The 15,356-nt window shown below is 55.8% G+C and overlaps 1 protein-coding gene across 4 annotated transcripts in view; it reads right to left on the bottom strand.

Annotated features, from left to right (window-relative positions):
- LOC140387976 (voltage-dependent calcium channel subunit alpha-2/delta-1) overlaps window positions 1-15,356 on the bottom strand; it is an 890,358-nt gene that overhangs the window by 617,901 nt on the left and 257,101 nt on the right. The window lies entirely within an intron of this gene.

Raw genomic sequence — 15,356 nt, forward strand, 5'->3', positions numbered from 1 at the left:
TAAACTCCTAAGACTGCAGACCCAGAGTCCTCAACTGTTCCTCATACGACAAGCTCTTCATTCCAGGGATCATTCTTGCGAACCTCCTCTGGACTCTTTCTAAGGCCAGCACATCCTTCCTTAGATACAGGGTCAAAAACTGATCACAATATTCCAAATGGGGTCTCATCAGAGCCTTATACAGCCTCAGAAGTACATCCCTGGTCTTGTATTCTAGCCCTCTCAACATGAATGCTAACATTGCATTTGCCTTCCTAACTGCTGACTGAACCTGCACGTTAACCTTAAGAGAATCGTGAACAAGAACTCCCAAGTCCTTTTGTGCTTCTGATTTCCTAAACATTTCCCCATTTAGAAAATAGTTGATGCCTCCATTTCTCCTTCCAAAGTGCATAACTTCACACTTTTCCACATTGCTATGGTTTTTGTCAAGGTTATCCCCAAGCAGCTCCATAATGCAAGATTCTATGCTCTATAGGCTGGTCCAAGGGACATACTGTGAGATAAACATAAACTGCTGCCAGAGGATCGTCAAATCAGTGAAAGACACACTTTGTTCTCCCCAAAATGCATTGATCTTGCAGTGTAAAGAGCTATTGATGATTCAGTGTTGCAGATTGGGACATTCCAAGGCCCAGGGCTATATGCTGAGGTTGACTTATAAAGTTAGAGGCAGGGACCACAAAGGCACATGAAAGAAAATCACCATCTAAGTTACTCCTGCCAAAGTACACCGAGGGGGCGAAACCTGTGTAAAACCCCTTGGGTTGTACTTTTGACATGTAATGACTATTGTAAATATTAACTGTCATTGTAAATGTAATTGTAAATGGGGTTCCTCTGGGTGCTCCGGTTTCCTCCCACAAGTGAAGAAAGTGCAGTTAGGTAATTTGGACATTCTGAATTCTCCCTCTGTTAACTCGAACAGGCGCTGGAATGTGGCGACCAGGGAGTTTTCACAGTAACTTCATTGCAGTGTTAATCTAAGCTTACTTGTGATAATAAAGATTATTATTATGAATAGCATACAAGGTTGAAAGAAACAGATTTGGTTTGCACTTTATGTCAACATTGAATAATCACGTAATGTTATTTATATAAATTTTACGACTGAAGTATATTTTTGGAAAAAATACCCCTTGTTAAATCAAAGCTTCACAGGATCACAGAATAATACAGCACTGAAGAGACCCTTCAGCCCATCGAGTCTGCACCGACACATGAAAAACACCTGACCTGCCTACCTAATCCCATTTGCCAGCACTTGGCCCATAGCCTTGAATGTGATGACGTACCAAGTACTCATCCAGGTACTTTTTAAAGGATGTGAAGCAACCCACCTCTACCACCCTCCCAGGCAGTGCATTCCAGACCATCACCACCCTCTGGGTAAAAACGTTTTTCCTCAAATCCTCTCTAAAACCCCTAAACCTCCTGTCCCTGACCGTGACCTTCTGTCCCCTCGCAACTGACCCTTCAACAAAGGGTAACAGCTGCTCCCAATTCACCCTGTCCATTCCCCTCATAATCATATGTGCCTTGCTGATTGTTGCAATTGATATACATCTCTGCCTAGGCACAGACTGACCAATGCAAACGGAGATGGCATATTCCAAATGTTGCAATAATTAATCTGATGCTTGAATTCTGAATAGTTTTTATCTATAGTTCGAGAATGAACTCAAGAACACAAGGCACTGGGGGTTATGAGTTCAATGGAAACTTAGTACAAGCTGAACTAACACGCTAAGAAGTAAGGCAAGGGGGGGGAGACTTTATTCTGGAAGCCAATAAAGGGCGGACACTCATTTAGGTCACAATATTAACTGGTATAAATTGATCTCAAAATGAACCTATTTCTGGATTTGAAACATATCTTATATGGTTCAACCATACAATACTTTTAAATGCAATATTAAAATACTGATAAAATATCATAAAAACATAATGGATTTATGCGACGTGATTTACCAATTTTCAATTTGCGAGTGACAGTTGAATTTAAGATTCAACAGAATTGTGACGTTGTTCACCATTAGTTATCTTGGACAACCACTCCTCAAGTGGAATCTAAGAATTCAAAACCCTTCATAATGAAGGTTTAAGAAATTCATGTGCACCCAGCAGAGGGAGCACAGTGCTGGAGGTAATGCATTCATTTATTTGGTTAGCTCCTGGCTGCATTCGAGAATTAACAAGTACATGTTGAAGGAATAAGTATTACACAGGAAGCAGTTGCCCTCTGATTTTGAACCCATCTTCAAATCCAGTTCTATAGGGAAAGAAAGATCCATCAAGGATTGGTGGTTTTCTCAGGATCATAGAGTCAGACTAGGGTTGGCAACATTGGTTGGATATGTTCCTGGAGATTTGATCATGTGACGTTTTGATCAAATGAAATATAAGCACGTGACACGAATAACATAACAATTTAACTCCATGGCATCTGTCCACTATTTGCAAATATTATGTTTACCTTAATGAGTGTCTCAGTATCACTAAGGGACAATTAAAATATTTGTTTTTGTTTTGGACAATAATCAGATTTCAGTGAGCTACGTTGCACATTATTGAAACAGCAAAACCAGTCTGGGCAATCCATTTCTTGAGTTGTATTTGGAGTTTCCCTTAAATATTACTAAACGACAACCTTTCACTTTCCCAACTTAATTTATCCTCACAGTCCACATTGCTCTCTCATTCTCTGAAGAGGAGTCATACGGACTGGAAATATTGGTTTCTCTCTCCACAGATGCTGCCAGAATCTGAGTTATTCCAGCATTTTCTGTTTTTATTTGCTCTTTCACTCGGTGTTTTGCCTTCACATTATCTGTATTTTCCATATCACTGCTGCCACTTTTGCCTTTGACTATTATCCTGGCTCAGCCCCCATCTCCTTTCTGTCAATCATTGCCCTTTTTATGTCAGATCTGATCCAATCCTCTTTTCGGGACTTCAGTAAGGCAATTTAAATGGAGGGGACAATTGGAATTGTGCAGAGCCAATGGTTAACGTCTAAAGAGTTAATTTCTAACCTACGCCCACATCCACTGCCCCCACCGCCCCCCCACCCCCACCCCCCCACCCCCACCCACCCCCCGCAAACAACATACGCACAAACATCATGTCGGACTTTTCCCTCCCATCTTGGTATTGCCAGGGTTTGACAGCGTCTGTGGTGATAAGGGACCCAGCACACTCAAATTTACTGAAGACAGAAAACCCCTTTGTTCTCCTGGATTGCTGGCAGTGGTAACTGGGAGAACAACCTCAATTCCAAGAGGCTCCCTTAGAATCTGGGAGGGTTTGCAACCCTGGCTGAAAAGGGTAGCTCCGAAGGCACCCAGAGAAAGATATCATTCAAAATAGTGCCAGCCATTGAGTTTTAATGATAAACAGCTGAAGCAGTTTATTATTTCCAGCAGTAACTATGTTGTTGAACATTTATTATTTACATCTAAGGAAAATTGAGAAAGACATTTTCCAAAAAATTTTAAACATGAATAATCCACGGCAGGTTATTTTTGTTCACATCTTCCTAAAATCAGAGAATTTAAGTGTTCCTGGGAAACATTCAAACCTCACCAAGTTCAATTTGTTGCGAAACTGTACTCTCTCCTCAGACGATTATTGATTTTAAAGCAGATTGCTTGTTCTGTATAGTGTTTGTGCAATCTTTACAAGATCAGCAGTTGAATGTTACAAATGACTTATTGTTGATTTCAAACAATCTCTGAGCCTATTTCTACTCTGAAGATAGAGAAAGTGACTGATCACTTCATTATTTTTAAAATGTTTTTTATTCTCCTCCTTTTTCACATTTTCTCCCAAATTTACACCCACCAACAATAAACAATAATCAGTAACAAATACGTCAATCACCATTTCAATAACAATGATCCCATCCTCCCACCAAACCCCAAACATTAGCCTGCATGTTCACACAAACAAATGACAAAAAGGAATTAGGGATCACCCATAGTCGCCATTAACACACAGCCCCCCTCCCCCCCCACCCACCCGCCCCAACTAATGTTCGATGTTATCCAGTTCTTGAAAGTGCACAAAGAATAATGCCCATGAATTGTAGAACCCCTCCAACCTTCCCCTCAGTTCAAACTTAACCTTCTCAAGAGTCAAGAATTCCAACAGGTCCCCCCCCGCCACACCAGGGCACAGGGTGGAGAGGTTGCTTTCCAATCGATCAGGATCCGCCTTCGGGCGTTCAACGAGGCGAAGGTTACAACAACTGCCTCCACACCCGGGGCGAGATTCTCCGACCCGCGCCGGGTTGGAGAATCGCCGGAGGCTGGCGTGAATCCCGCCCACGCCGGTTGCCGAAGTCTCCGGCACCGGAGATTCGGCGGGGGCGGGAATTGCGCCGCGCCGGTTGGCGGGCCCCCCCCCCCCGCTCGATTCTCCGTCCCGGATGGGCCGAAGTCCCGCCGCTAAAATGCCTGTCCCGCTGGCGTAAATTAAACCACCTACCTTACCGGCGGGACAAGGCGGCGCGGGCGGGCTCCGGGGTCCTGGGGGGGGGCGCGGGGCGATCTGGCCCCAGGGGGTGCCCCCACGGTGGCCTGGCCCGCGATCGGAACCCACCGATCCGCGAGCGGGCCTGTGCCGTGGGGGCACTCTTTCCTTTCCGCCTCCGCCACGGTCTCCACCACGGCGGAGGCAGAAGAGACTCCCTCCACCGCATGCGTGGGAAGCTGTCAGCGGCCGCTGACGCTCCCGCGCATGCGCCGCCCGGAGATGTCATTTCCGCGCCAGCTGGCGGGGCACCAAAGGCCTTTTCCGCCAGCTGGCGGGGCAGGAATTCATCCGGCGCCAACCTAGCCCCTCAAGGTTGGGACTCGGCCCCCAAAGATGCTGAGCCTTCCGCACCTTTGGGGCGGCGCGATGCCCGTCTCATTTGCGCCGTTTTGGGCGCCAGTCGGCGGACATCGCGCCGTTTCCAGAGAATTCCGCCCCCGATTCCAACCCTGGCTGGTCCGATACCCCGAATATGGGGCAGGATTCTCCGAAATGGAGCCAGAGTGTCCACGGCATCGTGAATGCCGTCGCGTTTCACGGCGGCGTGAAACGGCCGTGGGCACTACAGATTCTGGCCCCCATAGGGGGCCTGCACAGTGCTGGAGCCAACTGGGCACAGCCAACCTGCGAATACGCAGGGGATTTCCTCAATGCGCCGGTCCTGACGCAACATGACGAGGGGGTTCAGGGGCCGGCCGCGTAACCAAATAGGGCCAGGGCTGGAGAGGCCGGCCCCCCGATCGGTGGGCCCCGATCACGGGCCAGACCCCATCGGGGGCCCCACCGGGTGAAAGAGGCCCCCCCAACAGGCCGCCCCCCGACCCTGCACGCAGAGTTCCCGCCGGCTGCGAGCAGGTGTGGACGGCGCCGGCGGGACTCTGCCGTTTCCGCGTGGCCACTTGGCCCATCGAGGCCGGAGAATCAGCAGCCCGGCCGTGGACAGCGGCCTGCGACCGGCGCCGGCGCAAATGGCGGCGATGATCTGCTCCTCGGAGAATCGCGTGCCGGCGTCGGGGTGGTGTAGCGCGGTTGCGCCGATTCTCCGGCCCGCCGCGGGGCTCGGAGAATCCCGCCCATGGCCTCCCGGGGGCCCGGGTCCAGTTTCACATGCACCACTTTAGAAATTACCCTTAAAACCTCCTTCCAGTAATCCTCTAGCTTTGGACAGGCCCAAAACATGTGAACGTGATTAGCGGGGGCCCCCCGCAACGTTCACAAACATCTTCTACTCCTTCAAAGAATTGGCTCATGCTCGCCTTCGTAAGGTGTGCTCTATATACCACCTTCAGCTGTATCTGCCCCAACCTCGCGCACAAGGTGGAGGCATTCACTCTCCGGAGCACCTCACACCAGAACCCCTCCTCCATATCCTCTCCCAACTCTTCCTCCCACTTTGCTTTGATCTCTTCCAGTGGTGCCTTCGCCTCTTCCAAAATAGCTCCGTAAACCGCCGACACTACCCCCTTCTCCAGTACCCCTGTCGTCAGCACCTCCTCCAGCAATGTGGAGGCCGGCTCCACCGGGAAGCTCTGTATCTCCTTTCTGGCAAAATCTGGAACCTGCATATATCTAAACATTTCCCCCTGTTCAAGCCCCTAATTCGCTTCCAGCTCCTTCAATCCTGCAAACCGACCCCTAGTGTCTTAGTGTCTTTTAGTGTCTTAATCCCCTTCTCCTCCCATTTCCGAAAATTTCCATCCCAGTTCCCTGGCTCAAATCTGTGGTTCCCCCGAATCGGCATTTCCCTTGACCCTGCCTCAACCCAAAGTGTTGCCGAAACTGCCTCCAAATTCTCAACAAAGCTATTATTACCGGACACCCTGAGTATTTCCCCTGGGCCATCGGGAGCGGCGCTGTTGCTAGTGACTTCAATCCCGACTCCCTACACAAACTCTCCTCCATTCTGACCCACTGGGAGTCAACCGCTCTGACCCAGCTCCGCACCTTCTCCACATTCGCCGCCCAGTAGTAATACATCAGGTTTGGGAGACCCAAACCCCCTGTCTGCCTTCCCCTCTGTAGCAGCACCTTTCTAATTCTGGCCACCTTCCCTCCCCATATGAACGAAGTAATCCTTCCCTCAATCTCTCTGAAAAAAGCCTTTGGCAGGAAAATCGGCAGGCATTGAAAAATAAATGGAAATTGCGACAACATGTTCATTTTAACCGTCTGTATCCGAACCACCAGTGACAGAGGGAGACCATCCCACCTTGCCAGATCAACTTTCACTCTCCCCACCAAACTAGAAATGTTGTACCTGCGGAGGCCCCCCACTCCCGGGCAACCTGCACCCCCAGGTACCTAAAGTGAGTCCCTGCCCTACGAAATGGCAGCCCCCCCCCCCCCCACCCCTGCTCCCACCCCCAGCCGAGACACCACAAAATACTCACTCCTGTCTAGATTCCCAGCCGAGACACCACAAAATACTCACTCCTGTCTAGATTTAGTTTGTACCCCGAGAAAGACCCAAACATGCGAAGCAGCTCCAATATTCCCCCTATCGGCACACTCGGTTCCAACAGTATAACAGCAAGTCATCGGCATATCAGGACACCCTATGCTCTATCCCCCCGCCCCCCCCACCCCCCCGCACTATTCCTTTCCATACCCCCGAACTTCTTAATGCGATGGCCAATGGCTCAATCGCGAGTTCAAACAGCAGGGGGGACATAGGACATCCCTGCCTAGTCCCACGGTGGAGAGAAAAGTATCTCGAGCTGATGTTGTTTGTGCGGACACTCGCCCTCGACTCCTTATACAGTAGCTTTACCCAGTCCACAAATCTTGATCCAATCCCAAACCGCTCCAGAACTGCCATCAAGGAACCCCATTCTACCTGGTTGAACGCCTTCTCAGCGTCCAGTGCCACAACCACCTCGGTTTCCTTCCCCTCCGCTGGTGCCATAACGACGTTCAATACCCTTTTAGGGTTTAAAGGAGCTGCCTCCCTCTCACGAACCCTGTCTGATCTTCACCTATCACCTTCGGGAGGCACTCCTCCAGCCTACCCGCCAGTACCTTCACCAATACTTTTGCGTCCACATTCAGAAGCGATATGGGCCTATATGACCCACACTCCGTCGGACCCTTATCTTTTTTTAGCAACAGGGAATTCGATGCCTGCCCCAAGGTTTGCGGCAACACCCCGTTCCCTATCGCCTCTTCAAACATCCCCACCATCAGGGGTGCCAACCTATCCTTAAATGTTTTATAATATTCCACCGGAAACCCATCCGGCCCTGCCACCTTCCCCAACTGCATCCTCCCAATCCCATCCCTGATCTCCTGCTCCACTATCGCTCCTTCTAATGTAGCCCTGTCCCCCTCCCCTAACCTCGGGTACTCCAACCCATCTAGAAATTCCTGCATCTCACGGTCTCCCCCAGGTGGCTCTGACCTGTACAACCTCTCATAAAATTCCTCAAAGACCTTGTTAATCAGATCCAGAGCCACCACCAACTTCCCTGCCCTATCCCTCACCTGAACAATTTCTCTTACTGCTGCCTCCCTCCGGAGCTTATTCCCATGTTCGTAAACTGCACCCCTTGCTCGTCTCAGTTGGCGCACCGCCTTCCTGGTAGATAGTCGGTCAAAGCTCGCCTGTAGTTCATTCCGCTTTTCCAGCTTCGCTGGGTCCCCATCTCACCGGGGCGATTGCCTTCTCCACCAATGACTTCAATGCGACTGCCATCTCCTTCCTCAAAGCCTGCATGTGCCTCGCACATGGCTCCACCGCCATCACCTCGGTCATCTTCTCCACTGTAAGTAGTGCAGCCCCACCATGCAGTCCGGCATCCGCCATCTTGTCAGCCCTTTTGCTGGTCCTCTCATTCAACAGCGAGCCCACGTTTCCTCCCTTCCTCACGCCGCTTTTCCCATCCTTTAACGACTTATAATTTTTTCTTTTTTTTCACCCTTCTTTCCTTCTTCAATCTTTTTTTTATAGGAAAACAAAACATTTTTCCTTCAATAAAAGAAAAAAAAACTTTCACCAAGTTTCTTTCAAACTTCTTTCTCTTCTTTTATATATTCCTCCAGAATTACCCTGGGACCGGACTTCAGTCTTCTTACAACATTCTAGGCGGGAGCCACCCGATGTGGGACATCGCGCCCTGGCTTCGGGCTGCCGCCTCAACCTCCATTTGGCTCTGCCCCGACGTTTCGCGTGCGCTGGGCCCGCCACCTCAGCACCAGCCGCCCGACACCTGCGCGGGGTTCCTCACTGGTTTTCAAACTGGCCCCGCTTGATGCCTGGGACAGCCCCAAAGGCCGACAATAATCAGGGAGGGGGGGGGGGGGAGCAAAGAATCGGGGAAACCCCCGAAAGCGCCGCAAATAGTGGCCACCGGCGGGAGCTCCTCTCGATGCGGCCAACCTGCTCGCAAACACCACTGGAAGTCAGACTTCATTACTGCCAGAAGATTTATTGGCAATTCTAGGAAAATCCCAGACAATCCTGGAAGTTGTAATCCTGGGGAGCGAGCAGAGTCCTGTCATTAGAAAAGAGGCTTAAGTAAAAGCAAGCTTCAGTAAAAACATTAAAAACCAAATCATCTCAGTCTCTTTCAAAATATTACGTCCTAATTCATTTTACAGATTCCCAAATCTTCCCTGTATTTGACATGTAAGTTAGAAATGTATTGGAAGTCATGCCTCTACAGCATTCCATGATGACACAGTGGTTAGCACTGGCACCTCACAGCGCCAGGGACCTGGGTTCAATTCTGGCCTTGGATGACACTCTGGGCGAAATTCTCCGTTATCGGCGGAAACTCCGCCGATCGGCGCAAAAAACGGCGCAAATCCCACTTGCGTCACGTCATAAAAATGGGCCGATAGTCTGCGGCCCGAAATGGGCTAGCAGCGACGTAACGGGATCCGCGCTTGCGCAGTGGTTCATGCCGTGCAGCGTCATACGCGCTGCACGGCGTGACGGCTCATAAGGCCGCGCAGCTCCCCCCCACCCGACCGGAACAGCCGACCGCAACACCCGACTTGATGGCTGGCCGTCGCTCAGCCCCGAGGTTCGAGTCACGCGATGTGGAGGCGCTCCTGGATGCGGTGGAGCAGAGGAGGGACGCCCTGTATCCCGGGCACGGCCGCAGAGTTGCCCCACGCCACAGCCGGCGTCTGTGGAGGGAGGTGGCAGAGGCCGTCACCGCTGTGGCCCTGACACCACGGACAGGAACCCAGTGCCACAAGAAGGTGAACGACCTCGTCAGAGCAGGCAGGGTGAGCGTCCCCCATATCCCCCATATCCCCTCTCCCCCAAATCCCCCCCTCCCCCATATCCCCCCCTCCCCCATATCCCCCCCTCCCCCATATCCCCCATATCCCCCCCTCCCCCATATCCCCCATATCCCCCCTCCCCCATATCCCCCATATCCCCCCTCCCCATATCCCCCCTCCCCCATATCCCCCCTCCCCATATCCCCCATATTCCCCCCTCCCCCATATCCCCCATATTCCCCCCTCCCCCATATCCCCCATATCCTCCATATCCCCCTCCCCCATATCCCCCCCTCCCCCATATCCCCCCTCCCCCATATCCCCCATATCCCCCCTCCCCCATATCCCCCCTCCCCCATATCCCCCCTCCCCCATATCCCCCCTCCCCCATATCCCCCCTCCCCCATATCCCCCATATCCCCCCTCCCCCATATCCCCCCTCCACCATATCCCCCATATTCCCCCCTCCCCCATATCCCCCATATCCCCCCTCCCCCATATCCCCCCTCCCCCATATCCCCCCTCCCCCATATTCCCCATATCCCCCCCTCCCCCATATCCCCCCTCCCCCATATCCCCCTCCCCCATATTCCCCATATCCCCCCCTCCCCCATATCCCCCATATCCCCCCCTCCCCATATCCCCCCCTCCCCCATATCCCCCATATCCCCCCCTCCCCCATATCCCCCCTCCCACATATCCCCCCTCCCCATATCCCCCATATCCCCCCTCCCCCATATCCCCCCTCCACCATATCCCCCATATTCCCCCCTCCCCCATATCCCCCATATCCCCCCTCCCCCATATTCCCCATATCCCCCCCTCCCCCATATTCCCCATATCCCCCCCTCCCCCATATCCCCCATATCCCCCCTCCCCCATATTCCCCATATCCCCCCCTCCCCCATATCCCCTCCCACATATCCCCCATATTCCCCCCTCCCCATATCCCCCCTCCCCCATATCCCCCATATCCCCCCTCCCCCATATCCCCCCTCCCCCATATCCCCCATATCCCCAAGTGAATCCAGCCCTAACCTTAACCTCTGCAATGCACGCGCAACCGATGGCGTGCATTCATATACCTGCCTAACACTGTTGCCTTTTACCCCTGCCACCACCCCCCCCCCCCCCAGGAGAAGCGCGCACACAACAATAGGGAGCATGTGAGGACTGGAGGAGGGCCCGCTGATGAGAGGCCACTGACCGTACACGAGGAAAGGGCCCTGGAACTGGCTGGCGGACCTGACGACCGGGAGGTTGCTGATGCAGAGGTCGGGGCCCCACGAGCAAGTGAGCCACCAACAGCCCGTCCCCATATCCCCCCTCCCCTATATCCCCCTCTCCCGTATCACCTGATCACTGCCTGATGTCTAACCATGCATGCTTCATTGTGTATCGCAGGACCAAACGTCCAGGCACCCATCCCCGCAGATGCAGACCGCCCGCAGGATGCCCCTCCGAGACCACGGGAGACGGAGAGACCCGCACCCTCCAGCATGCGACGCCCGCAGGATGCCCCTCCGAGACCACGGGAGACGGAGAGACCCGCACCCTCCAGCATGCGACGCCCGCAGGATGCCCCTCCGAGACCACGGGAGACGGAGAGACCCGAACCCTCCAGCATGCGACGCCCGCAGGATGCCCCTCGGAGACCACGGGAGACGGAGAGACCTGGAGCAACAGGGAGACGACACCCACGTCACGTGCGGGAGCGACCACCCAGCGATGAGGGGGGCAGCCACAGGCCCCCGTCACATCCGAGCCAGGACACCACTACCCAGGACACCACTATCCAGGACACCCCTACCCGGGACACCACTACCCAGGACACCCCTACCCGGGACAGCACTACCCGGGAAGACGAAATACCGGACAGTGACTCAGAGTGGATGGGTGGAGACGAACCCCCACCCCAAAGTGCCATGGACTCAGAGTGGGACGAAGAGCACGACACAACGCCACTGCTGTCACCAACACCCTCCACCATCGCAGAAACACTCACCACGGTTGGGCACTTTAGTGATGAGGCGTCTGGTACACTCACTGGTGCGCACAACACAGCCGTCCCGGTACAGCAGGTGGAGGTAGGAGCAGCAGAGGGACCGGGCGGTCGGAGGGCAGCCCAGGCCAAGCGAACATCTGCCGCCCAGATGGATCCCGGGTTCCTGCAGTTACCACACCCACACATAGATCCGATGCAACCACCGACACGGAGACGAGCGAATAGGGTGACGGGTGGCTTGCGGCGGCTGCGGTCGCAGGTGGAGGAGTCCACCCGCGTCCAGGAGCTGGGAGTGGTCCCGGTCATGCGTGCCACCCAGGCTGACACCGCACGGGTGGCGTCCGCGGTGGAGGCAATGGGTGCGACGGTGTCAGACATGGGGAACGGTTTGCGAGGCCTGGGGCCTTCCGTGCAGGCGGCGTCTGTGGCCCAGGAAATGGCTGCCCTCTCACAGGAGGTCATGAGCCAGTGCCAGCGCCAGATGGCAGAGGCGCTCAACGCCATAGCCCAGTCTCAGCAGGCCATGGCCCAGTCTCAGCAGGCCATAGCCCAGTCTCTGCAGGCCATGGCCCAGTCTCTGCAGGCCATGGCCCAGTCTCAGCAGGCCATCGCTGAGGGCATCGGCGCCAGTGGCCATGTGCGAGCTGGCGTCGCACTGTCGCAGACAGGGTTCGACAACCCCCTGGGCTCCATGGCTGCAAACCTGCAGACCCCTGTCGATACCAGCACGGGCCTCCAGGACTGGCAGCGCCAGATGTCGGGGGCGCGTCGGATGGCCAGTCCGTTCGCATCCCCCACCCATGTAGAGGCCTGGGGGCCATCGGGCACCCCGAGGGAGGAGGAGGTGGTGTGGTCCGTCCCGGCTCCCTCTGTAGGGGAGGTCCCGGTACACCGCGACACCTCGGACTCCCCCCCTTCCGTCCCAGGTGCATCGGGTGGGCAACGGGCAGGACAGGCTGGCAGCTCGCCATCCCAGTCGCCCGGGCCGCAGCCTGGCCCATCTAGGCCAGGACGCCCCAGGAAACGGCCGCCAAAGGGATCCAGTGTCAGAGGGCAGGAATCACAGGAGTCCACCTCCAGTTCTGCTGTACCGTCTGGGGAACCACGTAGACGTAGTCAAAGGGCCCGTAAGGCCAAACAATTAGACACTGAGTAAGTTGGCACGGGTGCAGGGCACAGATGAGTTTTAGGCGCTAGGGCACGTGCATGAACTCCTTTGGTTATTAAAGTCAATGTTACACCTACCGAAGCTGCCTTTGTGCTCTGTCCAAAGTGTGCGGGGGTGTCATGTACGTTGAGCGCAAGTGTGTGTGTGAGGGGTGGTCTTACCTCAGCCCCAGGTGAGTCTGCCCCCTTCCCCCTGGGCCGCCATCAACATCCCCCGGGCAGAGGACGGGACCGTGCGCTGCAGTGTCACAGCCGCATGCAGGGATGGTCCGGGTGGATGGTGGTACTGTGGCCATGGGTCAGACATAGTCCAACGATGTAGAGCCAGGAGCTCATCGGAGGCGGGCTGTCATCATTCTCCATGGCCTGCGATAGACACGCGTCCACCCGCAACTGGGTGAGCCCGGCCCGTTGTGCCGCCGGTGGATCGGCAATTGGGAGTGGGGGGGTGGTGTGCATGCGGGTGGGGTGTGTGGGGTTGGGGAGGGGGGTGATGGTGCTGGGTGGATGGATGGGTGGGGGGTGTGGGTGGTCGGCTGTTGTCATGGTGTGCGGTCTGTGGCCATACTACCCGATTCCCACGCCCATCTAGTCAGTGAAGCGGGCGTCTATCAGTCTGTCCCGTGCCCGCTGGGCCAGCCGGTAACGGTGGACAGCCACCCGTCTGTGTCTACCCCGTCTGCCCTGACCATTGCCCCCATCCCCCTCATCTGGGGAGGACTGGGCCTCTTCCTGCTGCTCCTCCACTCCGCCCTCCTCTGCCTGCGGCACATCGCCCCTCTGCTGGGCTATGTTGTGCAGGACGCAGCACACCACAATGATGCGGCCGACCCTATCTGACCGATACTGGAGGGCGCCCCCAGAGAGGTCCAGGCACCTGAAACGCATCTTCAGCACGCCAAAGCACCTCTCGATCACTCCCCTTGTCGCTACATGGGCATCATTGTAGCGGTTCTCCGCCTCATTGCGTGGCCTCCGTATAGGCGTCATCAGCCACGATCGCAATGGGTAGCCCCTGTCGCCCAGCAACCAGCCCCTCAGCCGGGGATGGCGTCCCTCGTACATGCCGGGGATGGATGACCGCGACAACACGAATGAGTCGTGTACACTGCCTGGGTGACGGGCGCAGACGTGCAGGATCATCATGCGGTGGTCGCAGACCACCTGTACGTTCATCGAATAGGTCCCCTTCCTATTAGTGAACACGGCCCTGTTATCTGCAGGTGGCCGCACGGCGACGTGCATCCCATCGATCGCGCCCTGGACCATGGGGAACCCGGCAATGGCAGAGAAGCCCACGGCCCGGGCATCTTGGCTGGCCCGGTCCACGGGGAAGCGGATGTAGCGGTGCGCCATGGCATAAAGGGCATCTGTCACTGCCCGGATGCACCGATGCACCGATGTCTGCGATATGCCGGACAGGTCCCCACTCGGTGCCTGGAATGACCCCGTTGCATAAAAGTTCAGGGCCACCGTAACCTTGACGGACACGGGGAGAGGGTGTCCCCCGCCAGTGCCACGCGGTGACAGGTGTGCCAGCAGGTGGCAGATGTGTGCCACGGTTTCCCGGCTCATCCGGAGTCTCCTCCTGCATTCCCGGTCCGTGAGGTCCTGGTATGACTGCCGGGGCCGGTACACACGGGGCGCCCTCGGGTGCCTCCGTTGCCGTGGGGCCGCGACGTCCTCCTCCCCCTCCTCGTCCTGTCGGTCAGGTGTCCCTCCAGCCTGGGCGGCTGCCGCCTGCCCCTCTGCGGCAGCCTGTGCCGCCTCTCTGGCACGCTCCTCCTCCTCCTCCTCCTCCTCCTCCTCCTCATCCAGGGCAACATAGACATGAGCGGCTGCCACCACGGCGGCCAACATCGCTGGATGATCTGAAAACATGACGACCTGGTGGGGGGGAGGGGAACGACGACATGTCATCATTGCCCATATCCCCTCCTCCCCCCAGCCAGGTGGCATGGACCGCATGGGTCCAACTGTTGGAGGCTGGCACCTGGCCAGGTGGACCAACTCATTTGCCCTCCCATCACCCACCCCGGCACGGACCCCCCCCCCCCCCAACCTCCACCCCGGCACGGACCCCCTCCACAACCCCCAACCTCCACCCCGGCACGGACCCCCTCCCCAACCCCCAACCTCCACCCCAGCACGGACCCCCCCCCCCAACCTCCACCCCGGCACGGACCCCCTCCACAACCCCCAACCTCCACCCCAGCACGGACCCCCCCCCCCAACCTCCACCCCGGCACGGACCCCCTCCCCAACCCCCAACCTCCACCCCGGCACGGACCCCCTCCCCAACCCCCAACCTCCACCCCAGCACGGACCCCCCCCCAACCTCCACCCCGGCACGGAACCCCTCCCCAACCCCCAACCTCCACCCCAGCACGGACCCCCCCCCCAACCTCCACCCCGGCAC

The sequence above is a fragment of the Scyliorhinus torazame genome, chromosome 13 (genome assembly GCF_047496885.1).
Source record: "Scyliorhinus torazame isolate Kashiwa2021f chromosome 13, sScyTor2.1, whole genome shotgun sequence".
In the NCBI taxonomy this organism is placed as follows: domain Eukaryota; kingdom Metazoa; phylum Chordata; class Chondrichthyes; order Carcharhiniformes; family Scyliorhinidae; genus Scyliorhinus; species Scyliorhinus torazame.